Source organism: Lonchura striata, chromosome 12 (assembly GCF_046129695.1).
Source record: "Lonchura striata isolate bLonStr1 chromosome 12, bLonStr1.mat, whole genome shotgun sequence".
NCBI classification, from domain to species: domain Eukaryota; kingdom Metazoa; phylum Chordata; class Aves; order Passeriformes; family Estrildidae; genus Lonchura; species Lonchura striata.
In genome coordinates this window covers 9,138,954-9,157,688 of record NC_134614.1, presented here as the reverse complement: position 1 = coordinate 9,157,688, position 18,735 = coordinate 9,138,954, and the positions used below count along the sequence as shown (strand labels likewise).

The 18,735-nt window shown below is 45.8% G+C and overlaps 1 protein-coding gene across 1 annotated transcript in view; it reads right to left on the bottom strand.

Moving 5' to 3' along the window:
- SFMBT1 (Scm like with four mbt domains 1) overlaps positions 1–11,536 on the bottom strand; it is a 70,191-nt gene extending 58,655 nt beyond the window's left edge. Inside the window, exon 1 of the mRNA XM_021534057.3 lies at positions 11,448–11,536. The gene's annotated coding sequence lies outside the window, so the exon portion shown is untranslated. The remainder of the gene's footprint in view (positions 1–11,447) is intronic.
- Between the last annotated feature and the right edge of the window lie 7,199 nt (positions 11,537–18,735).

The following is an 18,735-nucleotide window of genomic DNA, read 5'->3' as shown; positions in this document are numbered from 1 at the left end:
TGTCCATGCTGTCTTCACTTGCTAAAGCTCCCTTTGAGTCATTCACTGCTCCTTGCACATGCAAACTGTGATGGCAGAACACAGCTTTCCCTTGGATCCTTCCCCCTAAAGAGAATTACTGATTATTATGAGCTGTGCTAAACCATGGCATTCTCTCTCTCTAGACAATGCCAAAAAAATATGGCCTTGCCTTTTTTTATTGCTCATTAACTGATGTGCTCCCTTCTCATTACTCCCTTTGAAAAGTACTGAAAGCTTAAAAAGAAAAGAGAAAAAAAATAATAAGAAAAGAAAGACAACAGCTTTTAACTACACATTTTGAATCACAAGAACATTAACAGGCCTACAGGCCTAAGAACAGTTAAAGCATAGGGTTTTAGTAAAGAGCTCACAGTAAGGGATGATGCTCTTATTACCCCAACATCAGCAATGGTAAAATTACAAGAAAATCTGTTCTTATTTTAAGATTTTTTTTTTCTTCATGTCTGTTCATACAGAGAGAAAAACAAGATTTGAGCCTAAGGGCTCAAAAGACAGAGTGCAACTGAAAAAGATTTCTCTATTTTTAGGAGTACAATTTCAAAGCTTGATCCTGACAACACTGGAACATTTACACTGTCATAAAAAGTGTTTTCAAATTAATACTTTTTTCCCCCCCCACTGAATTATTTTTGCAGCCCTTTCCCTGCAAAGTTCAATATGTATTTTTTCAGACATCACTGTGCTGTCATATGCAACCTTGTTTCATTAATACATACAAAAGAGAGATAATACTCTTCTATTCAAGTTCCACTTCAACTTTTGAATCATTAGTTGTGAACATTAAAACAGAATTTTAATACTGTAGCAGGATGCAATAACAACAGTGCCTCAGAAAAACCAAAGGACACCTTTGTCCCGAAAACGCTTCCTTAAGAAGTTATTTTATGAAGCCTCCTGCATTTTCTTCACCCATGTCAATATTCTACATCTCAGTGTAGCCCATGGAAGTTCTTCAGAGCTAAACCCACTAGCAATACCTGCATGTATTATAATCACATGCTTCTGCTGTGACATTCAATTTAAAGTATACTCTTGATTAAATGGAAAAGAAAACCGTTCGTCTGGTTGTGTTTAAAAAACACATCTCTGCTGACAGCCCAAGTCTGTTTTGATTTGCTCCCTATAGAAATGGAGCTGCTAGAAAACATTAAGTGGCAAGTGCAGCACTGGATGTAAATGACACCATCTCCACTTAAGCGCTGCCCTCAGCAGCAGCCGGAAATTGCACAGCCCAGCACTGCCACAATCGCTCCAGGAGCAACAGGGATGTAAAAAAATGAATTATCAGATCTCTATGCAAAGCAAGAACATCAATTGAGTGAAGAACTGGCCTAGAAAAATACTCCTTAAAAGCTTTCCAAAGCTGAGGTCAACATCTCTGCAACATCTTAACTTTAATTCTCGGCAAGGTACTTTGTTAGCCTTTATGGTTATAAAAAGGGTCTACTAAACACAAAAGATTAAAAGCTCATTCCCTGATATGAGGGCTGGGCACACCCAGAAGAAGTGAATGGCCACAAAATGAACAGAAAACTGCTGAGGTACAGACAAAGAGTGAATGGATTTTTCTAAAGTGTGACAGAAAAACACACATTAACAGCAAAATGAAATCACTTTTCTTAGTTCAACAATCTCCAACATACTTATTGCCTTATAGCAAAGTAAATAATGTGGAATATAAACCCTTTGGATTGTGCCATATTCCCATCCCATAGGGATTAAATGTAAGATGCATTTTCCCCTGTGCCCATCACACAGCTGTGGCCAAAAGGAGACTGATTTGCTCTTGTTCTTCCAGACCAGGGATGCTCATTTTGTCCTTTTCCAAACTGAAGCACCCACTGATCTATTCACACCACAGAAAGTAGGCTTGGTGTCTGGGAATGCATATCTGAATTACCAGCATTACAAAAGCTTCACAACCTGGGAACATCAGAATAATATTTTTTAGATGTTGAAAATACCAGTGTTAAACTCTATACCGTATGTGCACAGCAGATCTAGTCAAAGATCACTAAATGGTAACACTTCATTAAATTAAGGTAATTTATCAACCAATTTGTCAAGAAGTAAGAGTTTTAGAAAGCAGATGACACAATCTGGGCATTAAGGTCAAACCCAAGTCCAGTGATCACCTCAGGTTAGAGGGTGCTTTCATGCAATGAGACTTGAAATATTGTGGAACTTCTTCTAGTAAACCTCATACTTAAGTACGATTAAGGCTGATTATAAAGACACAAAATAATGATAGAAAAGCTATTGTTCACAATACCAGGAGGACTAATGACTGTACTATGTCCTGCTTTTCAAGGGAAGCACACAAACATTAGAGTGCAAAGTTTTAAGACAATACAGAACCATTCAAGAGATAAAAAATAAATGCTGTTTTCTAAGAACTGCAGAAGGATAATAGCAGAAGAAATTAAAGGCAAGATAATAAGACACAGAAAAAGAAATAACCTCACCTATACAATGGGATCTAAATTAGCTACTTCAACTCGGAATTTTGAAACTGCTACAACTAATTCAATTGGAACATCAATTTCATACTCATTAAGAGCCCCAAGGAATGGAGAAGAAAACAACAAACACTGTACTACAATTCTAGAAATCCAGAGCCCCTTGGGATGGCCTGTAGTGCTAGTGTCAAACAGCCATGGAAATACTAAAAGATGCACCAAAAAAAGGTAAGAAAGAGCATGAGAGGGTTGAAATACTTCTATACTAATAGGAATGGATGTACAGTTTTATAGCAGCCAGAAAGAGCATCCCTGTCCAGCACTGCACACACAAGCTCCAGATAGGCTCCAGCACCTTCTGCACAACACACGAGGTTTCCTTCTTTGAGCTGAACAGCGCAACGATGGGAGAGCACGAGAGGCGCACAAAGTCAAAACCAGGATTGAAAAGAACTGTAAGGAAAGCTTATTCCCTATTTCTCCTACCACAAGAACCAGAAAACACAGACTGAGCACCTTTTGACATGCTGCAGGCCCATAAGCAGCTGTGGATTCACCAGGGACCGAAGTGGCGGAGAGCAGCTCCAAGCCCGGCTCCGGCGGCACAGAGCGCGCCGAGCTCTGCTTCACTGCCCTTCTCCTCGTCTCAGGAGATTGCTGAGTGGGACACGGGACTGGGGGGCTGATCTGACACGTTATGGCAATTTTTATGATCATCTCAATTCCAGCCAGCCTTGAAGCCACTCTTACTCCAGCAATGCAAAGAAATTTCTCAGCCACACCCAAGAGCCACTGCAGTGGAATTTTGTTCCAAATCTCACTGCTAAGGTAGAATTTTACACACTGAAGTGGATTTTGCCATGCTGTTTGTCAGATGCATTAAGGTAAGGCAGATAATGAAGAAATCATACACCATTAGCCTTTGAAACCCAAAAAACACTGCTTCATTCAGGGACTTGTCCAGCCTGACCACTGTAACCCAGCTTTCTAAAACCACACCTCTTCAGAAGCATCAATGCTGCTATTTTTCAGTAATTGATAGAAAGTTATTTTATTCTGCAATATTATCTACACTCACATTTGCATGTAATAATGATCAAGACTAACAAAGTGTATTTTGATATCATTATCTACATCACAGCACAAAAGAAAAGCATTTATATAAATCGCCTTAAATAAAATCATACTAAACTATGCAATACTGCTATTTCTCAAGAACCTAAAAATAGTTCCCAGTAAGATGCAACCACTGTTTGGAAACAAAATATAAATGCGAAAGATTAAATCTGACTATTGAAATAAAAACTTAGATTTACTATGAAAAGAGAATTTCAGCACTTCTTATTGGATAATCATAAGAATGATAATTTTTGTCAAGTTGCTTTTAGATAGAAATTGAAGTTCAATTAGAAATAATACTGCACTTTAATTGGGTAATGAGTATTCTAACCTTAAAAGCATATACAGAGAAGGCAGAAACAAATAAACAATATTCTGGTATTCATTAAGTAAGAACATAGAGTTAAACCAAGGAACATTAACATCAGTTTAAAATTGTTTAGCTTTTATTGTCACTTTGCCCTTCCAGTTGTTACTATGCTGTCTTTTTTTTTTTTTTTTGTATGAAGACCAGAGGAAGAAACAACCTTCCCTGATTCTTCAGTTTGCATACATTATCCATTTCTTACATAAGATGAACCAGTAAAAAAATCAAAACCAGACAAAGCAGCTGTTGGATATACTCCCTCTACACTTGCAGCAAGGCTAGAATTATCTAGAACTGGCTTATTATCAAAACAAACTGGACTCATGTGCTTCAACCAAACCACTTCCCTAAATATATTTGTTTTCATTAAGGGGAGTGACAAAATACATGTTTAAATGTGCTAAGGAATTAGTTCAAAATGTCAGATTTGCCTGCAAGAAAAAGGGGAATTCAAAATTAGGCTCCTTCTCCCTCCCCAAAATCTATTTTAAAAGTTTAACAAAAGCTTACGATATAAAATAATCACATGAAAAAGAAGACTTTTGCTCATGGCCACTGGACTAAAAAGCCTCACAGCTAAATTGATTGGATTTAGTTTTGCAAAAAGAGGAGAAAAAGCTCCCTGGGAGAGGGAAAGATTTCCCTATGCCCGTGCCTATGGTCACATCCATTTAAAAGGAGTTGATTAGCTCGGTTCAATTGGCCAATTAGTGCTATATCTGTAACACTTGTGACTGATCCTGTGCTTGCATTATTTCTTAGGGCCATTAGTTTAACCCTCATGGTAACACTTTAAAGAGCAATGAGCAGAGTTAATCCTGGAAGGAATCACTGCCTCCTTCAATAATTTCTTTTTTAGGCTGTGCATTCTGTGAGTTTTGCTGGCCCAACTGCAAGGAAGCATCTCCATGTTCTCCCCCTGCCTGTCTGCCTGGCATTCCCTACCCGGACATTTCTTTAGGAACCTCATGACAGGCCCTCTAATTTACTTAAAAATACAATTTGAACAAATCTGCGCTTAACAATTAATGGAGGCACGTTTGGAACGCGACATCAGGAAAAAATAAACACTGATATATATGCGAGGGAAAGCCTATGTCTATAATACATACCCCTAGCATTTTTCCATACTGCTGTGAAACATCACTGCTTTTTCAGCACCACGTCCTCGTTCAAAGTTACTGGGCACTAAAGTCAGCATTGGCCTCCTTTCAAAAGTTGCTTTGACACCAAAGATACTCTCAAAAACCCACTGTGGTTTCAGACAAAGCTTTACAGTATAATGGACAGTTTCACAGTCCTTAGATTTCAAATTTTTTAAAACTTTTTTATGATTTCAAAACAAATAAGTCTTTTTTTAAACCAGAGGCCATGGCTACCTGTACAGAGAGCAAAGCGCATGCTTGAGCTGCAAACGTGCACATTACTACAGCTCCCGAGGAGGTGGGGAATCCTAAATGGATTTCATTCAGTCAGGCAACAAAAAGAAAAAATATACCATATAATAAAAAAAAAAATTGTACATTTGTATGTATTTTCCCAGGTCAAGAGATCACAAAAAGGATAAGAAATGCCAGAGCATCACTTGCTCCAGCACAGAGAGGTGAGACACACACAGGACTCACAGAACCATTTGTAATAAATGTGCACCAGCATCAGAGGGGAAGAGTCTTCACTTCCTGACTTGATTGGTTTCTTCTGGAAACAATGACAAATCTGAAGGTGCTAATTATGGCTTTCTGTCACCCATTGCCACGAGAAATAGTGACTACAACCTCTAAATACATCAAGACAGTGTTCATCTTCTCCAATCCACTTGATATCTACCTCAGGATTACTGCTGCAGTCCCTCACATCCTTGAAAAGGATTAAGTGACAAACAGCAAAATCTTGCAGGGTTCCCCACCACCACCATTATTTTCAACCAATGACCCAATTCTGCAAGACAGCACCTCTTGAGATATGCTGAGAGCCCTCAACTCCAATCAGCCAAAATGGGAGAGGAGGTCACTCAGCCCTGCATCATTTACTCTTAAAGAAAAAATAATCCAAGATGCATCTCTTCTCTCACTGATCAGTACTCTCAGAGAATCTCAAAGCTGGTTTAATAGCTGCATCATTTTTAGATAACATCACATTCCACTAATCTCCTTCTCAACTCATCTGTTTGAAGAAAGAGATCATTTCTGTAGTGAACAGAAGTGTCCTCAAGTGTAACAGCAAATAAACCGGTGTAAATGAAGTGCCAGGGCAATATAAACAATGACCTTGAAAACCAGAAAACTGCTGCTCAGGATGACTCTAGGGACAATAATCACATTTTAAATGTCCACATAATCTGAACAAATTGCTGAGATTACCTCTGTAGCTACATCTCACCTGCACTATAGGTAAAAGCATCTGCAACCTGTCCATGTTCCATATCCCAATGGGTGGAAAAAACCAAAACAAAATATATGGCTCCCACCAACTTTAAGTGAAGAGAAAACTCTTACTTGTACATTATTTACCACAAGGAATCCATGCAGCAAAAAGCTTGTGTCACTTAAGGATGCTCTGTCTTATAAAACAACTCTTGAAAGAGCAGAAATCCCAGTACCAGAGCGAGGCATTACAAAAGAGATGGTTGTGCTACTGCAAACCTCACTGAAGCCCTTCCTACTTCAGGTTTTAACATTCTGCTTACCTGGTTATCCTAGCAAACAAGGCTCATTAGATCAACGTGGAATACCTGCATGTATGCAGTTTTTTGTCTCTCCTCTCAGGACTCTTCCCCAAACCAAGCCAACAAAACATGACTGAGGGTCTGGGATTTTCTGTGACACCAAGAGCCAACAAATGTTGTACTCGGATGGTTGTTTTCTCAGGGAAAATAAATCTGAATATCACTGTCTCCATTGAAAGATGAATGAAGACATCCCAGACAATCCACAAGACATAAAGGAAGGGAAAAAGAGGAGGGGCAGACAGATGAAGAAAGAGACCTGGGCACCTGGGCTTCCTCGGTTGTTTGGCACCCAGGCCTTCTTTATTTGCACAGCTCCCAGCTGAACACTCCACAGTGGTATCTGTGAGTGACAATCCAACACTCCCAAACCAAACAAAGCAGAGAAGTACCCTGAAGACTTATGGCTTTCCATTTTCAAAGGTTATTAAAGAATTCCCCTACCACTCAGGAACCACCATGCAGCTTTGCATTAGTTAAAATTCACTAATTTCCCAGAGATGTGGAGAGTCACCTGGAGAGTCCCAACTGATAGGCACAATATCTTGTTCCAGCCTAAGTTCACACCCTCCTTTCTCACAGGGGAACATTTAAACTATTCAAACATGTAATTCCCCTAAGAGATGCCCTATTAAGAATGCAGAGAAAAATTCATGTTGTAATGCTTTAATTCTACAGACCAGCCTTTACTAGGAATACTTAAAAAAAACATAATTTCACCCATAAATAGGGGCAAAACAATGATAATAATTGTTACTATGATTATGATTATGATTATTATTACTGCTATCATTACTATTGCTACTATTATTACGACCACCACCAATCCAAAAAGATAGTCAGCAAAGTCTGGGAAAAAAGGAGGAAAAATCAACACAGATACAAAATGAACAGAAAATGTGTGTCTCACATGCACGAAATCTAACTTAAAAAATGTATTTATATTCTGTACCCTGGGAACCAAAACTATTTTAAAATCTAAAGAGCACTAATTAGCATCTCAATGCTTCTTTCATAGGTTTTATCAATATAAAGAAAACTTCTCACAGTGGAAAGAATTATGTATTAAAGTCAGAAAAATATATAATTACAATAAAATATCATTGCACTGGTGTCATGGCTTTAAAAATCATAAGATGGTAATATAAATTTAAGACAAAAATTTACTCTTATTTTTGACTTTTTCTGCACTTCAAGAAAGGGAACTGCTAAATGTCACATTCAGGACATTTTCAGGATCTCGCACACTGACAGAGTGTTTGCCTTCAGCACCATTTCAACAAGCATTTGAATCAAAACAAAAGAAAAAAATCAAATCCTTCCCCCTTATTCTATCCCTTGACTTTTCAAGTAAGAAAGTAATCCTGAGAGGGATTACATGGGGGAGAACCCCCATGACCTTAAAAGCTTTAAATAACACCCACTTCAGGTTTGAATATATGACCTAAAACTTGACAGCCACTTCCCAAAAGCAGAAGGAAAGGAGCACAAAGTCCAGTCCACTACCAGCAGCAACACTGATGCTCCAAGAGACCAAAACAAAGATGATACATGAAATCTTCTAATCATCAAGCAAGATTAGTACAATGAACAACACAAAAGAAAGCTGCTATAGGTCCAGATTTGTAACTTGCACAGGCTACACTGTTTCAAGTCAATGACCAATCCATAAAACACAGAATTGCACACTTAAAAAGTCAAGAAACCAAATCCCAAGACAATTCTGTAGCATTAAGGCTGCCATGTCATTATAGGAACAATGGATGTAATGCAAGCCCTGCGGTTTTAGACACTGGAAACTCTCTTCCCAAAGTGCCCCTTGCTAAGCACCTCCAGGTTTAATTTTCCCATGCCCTTAAAGGACACTGTAGTGGATTTAACATGAATCATTTCACTGTCAGCGTGGTCGTGCAATTAAGTTGCCACGTGCCTCAAGTGCATCACTTGTAGGACAATTACTTAAGTCAAGCCAGCACCAAATGACTGTATTGATGTCTGCATCACTGCATGATGATCATGCCACGGCCAAACTTCACAACTGGAAGCACAGCAATGATGTTAAGGTGAATTCCAAATACGGTAGATTCAAAAGGCAACCACAACGCAAAGGTTGTGGTCTACAGCTGTCACTGGTCTGCCATGAAATGACAAAAAAAATCCCCTGAAAAGTGTTGCCAAAACATGCCATGGCACATGTTGTCTTTGCAGTACTCATTAACATCTTCCTCATGAGGCAGTGAAAGGGCTCCCAGAATATAAAGATCACACCATGCAAACTCTATCAGTCATTAACATGTCAGCTTACACTTAATCCACCTTTTCCACCCAGCAATTGCTTAGGAGATTTGCCTGGTTTAAGAATCAGATAAGATAACTCGATGCCGGCAAATTAATAGTACAGGGAGAAAAAAACCAGCAAAGGAAAACCCATAAAGATCAATAACGACAGAGATCTGCCACTGTTTCCCTGCCCTCTGCCTTGCACTGCTGCCTCCCGTGAGAAGGAGCGTGTCAGCTCTAGCGTGACAGGATCCTGAGGTGTCCCAGGGTAAGTGCCTGCCACAGACACACCAAACAACGGCAAAGACACTCGCCCAACACTCCCGTGCCATCTCCTAACTGTGAGGCATTGAAAAAGGCAACGAGAGCAGTTTTATTTGGTTGTCCATCTTGTCCATAAGCACCTTCCCAACACAGGTTCTGGGAAGAACCACATTTCAGTCTCATCCCTCAATCACGGCAACAAGTCATGAACCAAACGCAAAAGAGGAAGTGGCTGTATCAAAGGCAGGAAGGCCACTAAGTCTTCTCCCTAGAGATGATATTTTAGATAGACAGATACTTTTAAACTTTTTTTTTTAAATTGTAAAATCCATGTCAGTACCACCCACCACACAATAAACCTAGGCTTTCAGTTAATTGATCTATTTTTATCTTCATATTGATTTACTTAGTCCTAACAGTTGGCTATTTTGAAACAGTAATCACAGACCACAGCCAGACCAGGAATCCATCCTGCTGCATGCTGTAGATGCTACAAGTTACAGCCCCGCTCCTGAAGGAGCAAGACTCCTTGACATTAACAACTCCTCTTACAAATCAGATGTTTCTGACCAGTTCACACGCATGGCAAACCTTATGTAGGTTGCAACAGTGGTATTTCTGAAGTTACAAGGTGGATTATCATGTTTTGGTGGTGCACCTTATATTCTGCCTCACGGAACTGTTCGCTATGGTAACCTCCTGGGCTACAGACAGGAGCCAGCTCCCATGAAGGAAGGAAGGTACAGCAAAGAAGCAGCAAGTTAGGCCTTTTCTTCTCCTGCAAAACCCCTTCCACCAGAATTCTGCTGTCAGTGTGTGAAACTGACAGACACGAGGGTTACCACGTACAACCTTTTTATAATGGCAACAAGTTTCTCCAAAGCAGATATAATTGTTTTGCTAAAGCACGCATGTGACTGTGAAACAGACATCACTGGCCTATTTCTCAACAAATAAGGGCCTCGCAGAACTGCAATAGCGAACGTAGTTACAAATTCACAATTAACTGCCCGCGCTGTTTTTCTTCTCCTTTCATTATTTCCACTGTGTAGGGGGTGGGGGGCGGGCTGGGAGCAAGTTTGCAAAAGCCACAGACGGAAAACTTGCTCAGTCCTTCCGATGCGGGCATTCCGCCCTCCCGCTTCCAGCCGGCGCTGCCCGGGCGGGAGCCCTCCCGCAGCCGCTGCCCGGCGCCGCTCCCTCCCCGGCCCGAAGTTGGCGTCCCGGGGCATCCCCGGCGGCCGGCCGGGCAGTGTCACCGGCGCCCGATTTACGACTTCAGGTGCAGGAGCGGCGGGCAGCGCAGACCGACTCCCCGAGAGACAAAGGCTGCGCGTCGCTCGCCGGAGCGCCGCCGGGCGCGGAGCCGCCGGAGGTGCGGAGCGGCGGCGGCGGGCGCGGCGCGCACACAATGCCCGGCCCCGCGGCAGCGCAGGCCCCGCAGCGCGGGCGGCGGCGCTGCGGGAGAGCCGGCGGCGCGGCCGCGGAGGCGGCGCCCGCCCCTCTCCCCCCACACCCACCCACCCAGCCCGACCGGGAGGCGAGAGCCGCTCGCTGACGGGCCACTTGACGGGGACCGACGCCAGCCGCTGCCCCGGGCGGGACGCGCGCCGCGCCGAGCGGAGCGCGGCCGCGCCCGGCGGGGGTGCGGAGCGGAGCGGCGCGGGGTTTAAAGGTCCCCTTCCACCGCCATTTTGAGGGGGAGGGGGGCGAGCGAGAGGCGCTCGGTGGGCTCGGCCCCCCGCGGGCGCGGGCAGGGACCGGCCCCGCCGGGGCGGCGGCGCGGCGCGCACAAAGTTCCCGCGGGGGCCGGGCGCGTCCCGGGGCGGGCGCGGGGCCGGCCGGGAGGGCAACTTCGGCCGAGCGCGCCGCGGGACGCCGCGGGCCCCTGGCGGGAGCGCGCAGAGTTGCGCGCGGGCAGTTGCGCGGCGGCGCCCGGCCAGCCCCGCGCATCGCTCCTCGGCGCGGCCGAAGGCGCGTCCCCCCCGCGCTGCCGCTGCCGCCTCCCCTCCGCGCTCCGCCTGCCTCTTCCCTCCTCCTCCTCCTCCTGCCTCGCCGCCTTTTTCCCGCATCCAAACTTCGTGAGCCCGGAAAAACCCTCCGGGCCCCGCGCCCCGCCGGCAAAACGCCCCCAACAGCTGCGCCCCGGGCCGCTCCGCCCGCGCGCGGGCGCCGCCGCCGCCCGCCTCACCTGCGGGGAGTTTTTCCAGCCCTGCGCCGCTGCCGGGGCTCGGGCTCCCCGGCGCTCCGCTCACTGCCTCATTCCAATATGGCACGGCCCGCCAGAGCGCATGCGCCCGCCGCCCGCCCGCCTGCCTCCCCCCTCCCGCCCCTCCGCCCTCCCCTCCCCTCACGGCTTTTCGGGCGCTCCGGCTCCCTCCTGCCGCGGGCGCGCCGAGCCCGCCGCCGCCCGCCCGGCCCCGCGGGGCCCGGCCCCGACCCCGCCCCCGCCGCGCTGCCCCGGGCTGCTGCCCCCGGACACCTGCTCCCGCCGCGCCGGGGGCAGCGCGGGCTCGGCCGCCGGTAACGGGACGCGCCGCCGCCGCGACTCTGCCGGGGCGGGGCGGGCGTCCACGCCCTGCCCGGGCGCCGCGAGAAGGGACACGGCCCGGCGGGCGGGCGGTCGGTGCCTGCCGCGGGATGCGCGGTCCCGACTCCATCGCCCCCGCCCCGGCGAGGATTTAGCCCCCTTTCCCCTCGGAGTGAACCGGCACCGTCGGCCGGGGCGCGGGGACCGGCGGTGCCCCCCCCGCGGGGCCGCGCAGCCGGCGGGGCCGCGCCAGCGCCGCAGTTGGCGGGGAGCGGGCGGGCGGCACCGGCCGTGTCGTCCCCCCCACCCAGGGCGGAGACCGGCGCCCCGCGCACTCGCCGCCGCTGCCCGCGGCGCAGCGAAGCGAAAGAAAAAGGAAGCGGGTTGTGCAACACCGCGCTCCTGCCCGTGCGGCGGGGACGGAGGGGCGGAAAGGGAGAGCCCCCCGCCCCGATCCTCACAGCCTTTCCGCACCGAGGCGGCGGCCGACAACGAGCCCGCCGGTCGGCGGGGGACAGCGGGAGCAGAGCGCGAAAAGCTTTTGCGCTCCCCGGGAGCGCATCCGCCCGCCGCCGGCGGCGGCCGGAGACGGCGGCGGGAGCGCTGCGGCCGCGCTCCGCTCCGCTCGCCGCCGGGAGGGACGCGCTCCCGGGCCGCGGGCTCTCGGCCGGCTCGCCCAGCCCGCGGGCACCGGGGCTTGTCCGTGCGTACGTGCCCTCGCGTGGTGCTGGACACCAGTTGCTACCGACCCGAAATGAATGTTCGAGGCGAAGAGCAGGCGGGTGGAATGAGCTTTATGGTTTGTCTCTGGAGCGAAGAAGTGCCAACAAATAAAGAGAGCGGCAGTGCCGGAACGGCGGGGAGGAAGAACGAATGGAACCATGAACTTGCTCATTACGCATCCAGCGGGCAGATCGCTCGCACCGCTCGGCGCGCCGCGGCACCGCGGAGACGCGCCGGGCTCCCATTACTCCTCAGCGATGCGCTGCGATGCCAGGCAGGACGGAGCCGGCCACGCAGCTCCTCTCGCGGGAGAGATGCTGTTCTCCACGAGGATAAGAAACCTCCGTTTCTCACTGGCTTCAAGTAAAAAGGCGAAGACGTTTCCCGTGGCGCTCGGGAAGGAGCACGGCGCGCCCGCCGCCCGGGACAGCGGGGCCCGCGCCCGGCAGGAGCCGCCCCGGGGCTCGCGGCGCTGCCCAAGGACGGCCCCCGCGGGGCTGGAGCGCTTCTTGCCCGCGGTTCCGTTTCCCGGAGCGCCGGCCCGCCCGCTCCCGCTGCCGTTCCCGCCGAGGGGCGGGCGAGGCCCGGGCCCTCCGCTAGAGGGGGGTCTCGCCATGCCGATCCGCAGGCCGCCGAGCGCTCCCGGCCCGGCACGGCGCAATTAACAATTCAAACGAAACCGCTGCCGCACCGCCTAATTGAGCCCCAGCAGACACCGCCCGCATAACCGAGCGCCGCTCCAGGCAGCCCCGGGCCAGCCCCCGTGAGTCCTCCGGAACATCTCCGCGGCCACCGCCAGGCACGGCAGCCACTCCTCCCCTAAGCACAGCCGCTCAGAAACCGAGGACTTGTTCTGCAAAAGCCCCAAACTGGTGTGCAGACAGGAAGAAAACCTCGAAAGTCAGGTATCACAAACTTCACAGGCTGACAAGAGGAAGAAGCACGCCCTTCCAGACTGCTCGGCGGTCCTGGAAATAAGTCTTTGGTATGCACAACTGCATAGAGAAAGAAACGTGACACAACAGTCTGATCCGTGAAACATCTAAACGATCTTCTAGGTCCAGTTAATCGTCAGTCACAGAAGGACAGCTGTTTACAGAACCTTCGCCTGGTCAGCTCCGTGATATTTTGTGTCATCTGTGGTGATTGGGAGGTTAAAAAGGCACGGAAAGGAAGTGGAATTTTGGTGGACCTTCTGGAATGTTAGCAAACTCCTGAAACACGGGGCTAACACCCTGCAAATACACATTTCATCACACGGGGATTAAATCTCCTTATATTCTCTTTGCAGGAATGGCAATTTGTGAGAAACCCAACACCATTTTATTGTCCAGTTTGGAGGATGAGCTAACTAAGCTGCCATCAGACAGCCAAGGTGTCTTACTTTTATCTTCAAGGCTTCTCTAGCATCCACTTTTCTGAAACTAGAAACTTTCTAATTTCCAGTGTAAATGTATTCACTACCAATTTATATCCATTAGGTCTTTACCATTTTGTCCTTTGAATTAAATAACTTTGCTTCTCTGATACTTACCTAAAATGTCCCTATAAATAGCAATTAGATCATCCATTCTCAGTCTTTCTGCTTTGCTTTTAATCTTCTCTCCAAATAGGTTTTCCACTCCTCCGGCGTCCTTTTATGCCTTCTACCCTGTGTGCAGTGTTCTAAACAAGGTCTTAACAACTGCCTTGTACCACGATATTAATATCTCACCTCTTCTGAAAATACCTCACTCAATGCATCCCAGAATACATTAGCATTTTTAAGACCACATTACAGTGGCATCATAGTTATCCTACAACCAATAACGTACCTGGTTTCCTCCTCTTGTAATCTCACATTTGATGAACCTCTGAGCTCACTCACAGTTATTCTAATTAATCTTTAAGTGCATGACTTCTTGTTATTACATTCCAACCCATTTCTGGTACTCCAGGCAATAGATCAATTGTGCTAGAGCAGTTTAAGAGTCTATGCCTTAAAAATATACATCTTGTCCTATTTTTAAGATTTAACATTAAGCCTGCTCAGAGTTTTCTCTTTTTCCAACAGCTCATTCTGCAACCTGTCCACTCTTTTGGCCACATCAGGAAGGTGGCAAATGTTGTCCCTGTAAAGCAGCCTGCTCCTGGGCTTCTCTGAAACATCCTGATTCCAGACTACCCACAAATTCCTCAGTATGTCCCATTTCTTCAACCAAACATATCCCTGGCAACACATAAATCTCCAAGAACCACAATGGTTCACCTGTTTCCCTATGTCCTCTCACTGTTTTGGCACTCGTTTCTGTTTTGATGCAGACTGTGGTAGGCCATTTCTTTTACAAAACTAAACCAGAATGCTTCATGCAAAATAAGACACATGCCTTTTAGGAACCTCCTGATCATTAAAAACTACTTTTCCTTGTTTATGTTAAGTGATTAATGAGAAATTCCAAATTTTCCCTAAAGTGATCCAGTAAGTCACACATATTGTTAGCATCACACCACCTTTTCCTTCAGTTGTTCTCTCGTGTTAGGGAAAACCTGTTTTGAAGCTGAAGTGTTCAAGCTGTGTGAACAGCATTAGATAATCAGTACCCAGGTTCAAGTGCCAGCCAGTTTCTCTGAGCAGGGCTTTCTGCTCCTTTCAGTGAAACATTCAGTTTGCCTTTGTTTTGCTACATTAATTAGCACCACACTCCTATAGACTGCAAGTGCCAAGAAGTCCCTCTGAACTTTTTTTTGTGCACAAGACAGCAGGCTCAAGCTGTACATCCCTGCACTGAGAACGGGACTGGTGTGGGTTTGCAGTTCTGTGCCTGACTCAAATGAAACTCATGGAACAGAGCATTCCCCTTCAGTGAAGTGGAGATAATTAATTTACAGGAACACTGTGTCTGTGGGAGCAAAACTCAGAGAAGAATGCTTTGAGTTACAGATGTATTCACTCAAATTAGTTACAGGTTGGTTAAAATCTTTTGTCCCTACCTATAGGGTAGATTTGGTTGAGTAAAAGCTGTGAGATGTATGAAGAGCATGTATTTGTCTTACTGGAATTACTATTTGCATCTTATATAGGGAATCCAAGAGTGCTTCTGAAATCCTTGGACCCCTTGTGACCTTCACCTGCAATCCAGCTCATTAATGGGGCAGAAGTTGGTATTTTGGAGGAAACAAGGCCCTCACAAGAGCTGCAGGGCAAACCAGCAGTGCCCAGGATGCCCAAAGCTGAGCTGAGACTCAGCCCAGTCAGTCTGACTCTCCACAGAGAGCTGGGCACAGTGGCTTGAACTCACAAATTTTCCATATAGCTACAGGGACTTCCTCAGCAAATGCTGTTGATCTTTAGCTGTTAGCTTTGAACTCCATGTCTTCTTCCAAAATGTACACAATTCTACTGCAGTGTTAAAGAACATTTGCCAAGGGCTCTTTAACCTTCAATGCTCTCCACAGCTTGTACTTCTGGGACAATAACCAGAGACGTGCACTGAAGTATTTGCAGTTGCCATTTCTGTGGCCAGTGGATCAGACTAACTCTAACCCAAAGGACTAACTCTAACCTCCTGTGGGGGACTGAGTGACATCCCTGGACTTCTGCTTTGCTCTTCCTGTTTTCAGACTTTGGTTGGCCTAGAAATGATGGCAGTTTTAGTGCTGGTGAAAGCCTCAGCTGGCAGCAAAGCATTTGTAGATTGGTCTCTGCAGCACAGGACACCCATCTTCTACCTTCTCTCTGTTCAGCTTCTGAGATCTCTTTTATATTTGACTGATTTTTTCACCTGCATTTTTGCTTCTTTCTCATTTCTCCTGACTGCTGTACATCCTATTTTATTATTTCCTATTAGTGTCTATTGTACCTCACTTGGTTGGTTAGGTTCATTTTACCTTTCAGATTAAGTCTCAAAACTATAAAAAGAATAAATTCATGGAAGAAACCTGATATTTAGCAGCCATGGTGCTGTTCATTTTACATATGTAATTTTCCCTTGCCCTTTGTTCAGTCTTTTTAGACTTAGCTTTTCAGAGAGTTTTAATTTCTATTTGTGCAAGAGCTCCCTATATATGAGGTCCAGAATTAGCTGTGTTCCCCAGGCTCATGTCAATAATTAAGATATTAGGATATTTTCCATACTATGAAAATCCTAATGATTTTTAAATATTTAACACAGCTGAAGACTTTGCATGTGTAAGGCACATCACACAGGTCACAACAGAGGGAAAAACTACTCAGGCTAAAGCCTGGGAGAGATGAGGAGAGAAACTATGAGTAATCTTGCAGTTTTCCTAAATTATAGGCAGATGTGCGTGATGCCCTTTCCCCAGCTCACTGTGTACCAAATAGGAAATTACTGCTAACTCTGAAGATCTGTGATACCCAATAAAAATACAAGAAGCTCTATTCCTCCCTAATCTAGTTCCTTCCAGTCCTCACTTTCTTATTTTTGGTAAAAAAAGACCTTTCCCTAGGTCTCTGTGCGTCTCCTGTTGCCTCTGGAAGCTGTGTGAGATGGCACAAGAGAAACACCCCACCCCATAAGAAACAGAGAAACAGTCCCAAAGACAGCCTAACAATGACCTAACAAAAAACCATCACCCAGCTCTGAAGGTAAAGCTGGACTGGGAACACTTCTGTTACTGCTTAAATACATTTCTTTTTTCCCCTGGCATCAAAGAGGACGAGAAAGTTCCAGAGGAGAGAAAGGAATTTTCTGTCACCTTCTTCTAGTACAATTTTTGTAGTAGGCACCTGTATAACTGTCATAGAGGACTGAAATACTGTTTGTGCTTGTGGCAGGCAGAACACATGAAGATTTAGGCACCACTTGCTTTTTCATGTCCCCATGGTTTTATATCTCTGCAGTGTGGGCTGTCCCTGTGTGCCCATTACTGCGATAGAACTAAAGTGGGCTGCAAAACAAGGACAGCCAGGCCCAGGAAATTCAGAATATAAATGAAGCAGAGGGAAAGGAAGTGTGGTCACACAGCTGGGAAAAGCTGAGTATAGGAATACTCCATAAAGAAGATACTGTGAGAATATTCACCTTTAGAGAAAAACAAAGCTCCTCTGTTGACATGATATTAACTGTGCTCTTTTATGGTTCTCCTGTTAACATTTCTACCCACTTCCCAGCTTCTCATACAATTAAAATTAACCTCTGTACAGGATTATTTACATCAACATCCACTGCTGAAGTACCCTGGACCGCAGTCAGGCCACACCCTTCCCACTGTTAACTTTCAAATACTGCCCATATTGTCAATATTTCACTGTATTGCACTGTGATACCACCAACTGCTTAGCAAGTGTTTGCAGGAAGAGAAACAGGGAATGTTTTGGCGGGAGTTTAAAGTGATATAGATTGAAGACAGAGGCAGACAACACGATTTTTAGTGATAGAATTTAGATACCACAAGGAGATTGTGCAAAAACAGTATTATAATTTGCCTGAGCACAAAACCCCAATTTACTGCTTTCAATTTAGAGGCAAAGTGATTTTTTCTCCCCAGATTAAAAACGTTTATGTAGTTTTGGAAAATCCTGATCAGCCCAAGCACAGAAAACCATATTAGGAAGACCTATTATAAACAGCAGTAAAGCAGCCCATCTTGTTTCATTATGCAAGCCAAATGAAACACAGAAATTAAGCCAAGAGCGGGAAAACAACTAAGACTTAAAACTGTGTTGGGAATACTCCAAAGACTCATTAACAGATGAAAAAGTATGATTATCTTATTAGGAGTACTACCACCCATACAGAAGCCCTGATCAAAACAATAATTAAACCACCAATAACAATCTCCCTGCATCATTAAATACTTTTGTACAAATAAATTATCTCTGCCAGCCAGAAACATCAAATGGAGACAATTTACCTCAACCAGTTAATAAGTCCAAATATTCAGAAAGCCTCTTGCATTCTTACCTGGGAATGTGCTATCATTCTTCTTCTTCCAAAAAAAAGCTTTTAAATAAATGATTTTGACAGCATTCCTATACATTTTTGTGTTTACTCCACCACGGATAAATCAATGAACCATGTGGCTTGAGATAACAACCTGTCCCTTTGCCAGTGGTGAAAACTGATTCTCTTCCAACTAGCACATGCAGCTGGGCAGGAATATTTATTTCTGAGCAAAGTAAATGGACACTCAAGTGCAACTGTTGATATGCAGAATCTGGCAACAAATCAATACTGACTTTAAATACCCAATTTATACCATTACTTTTTAATACCCATGAATC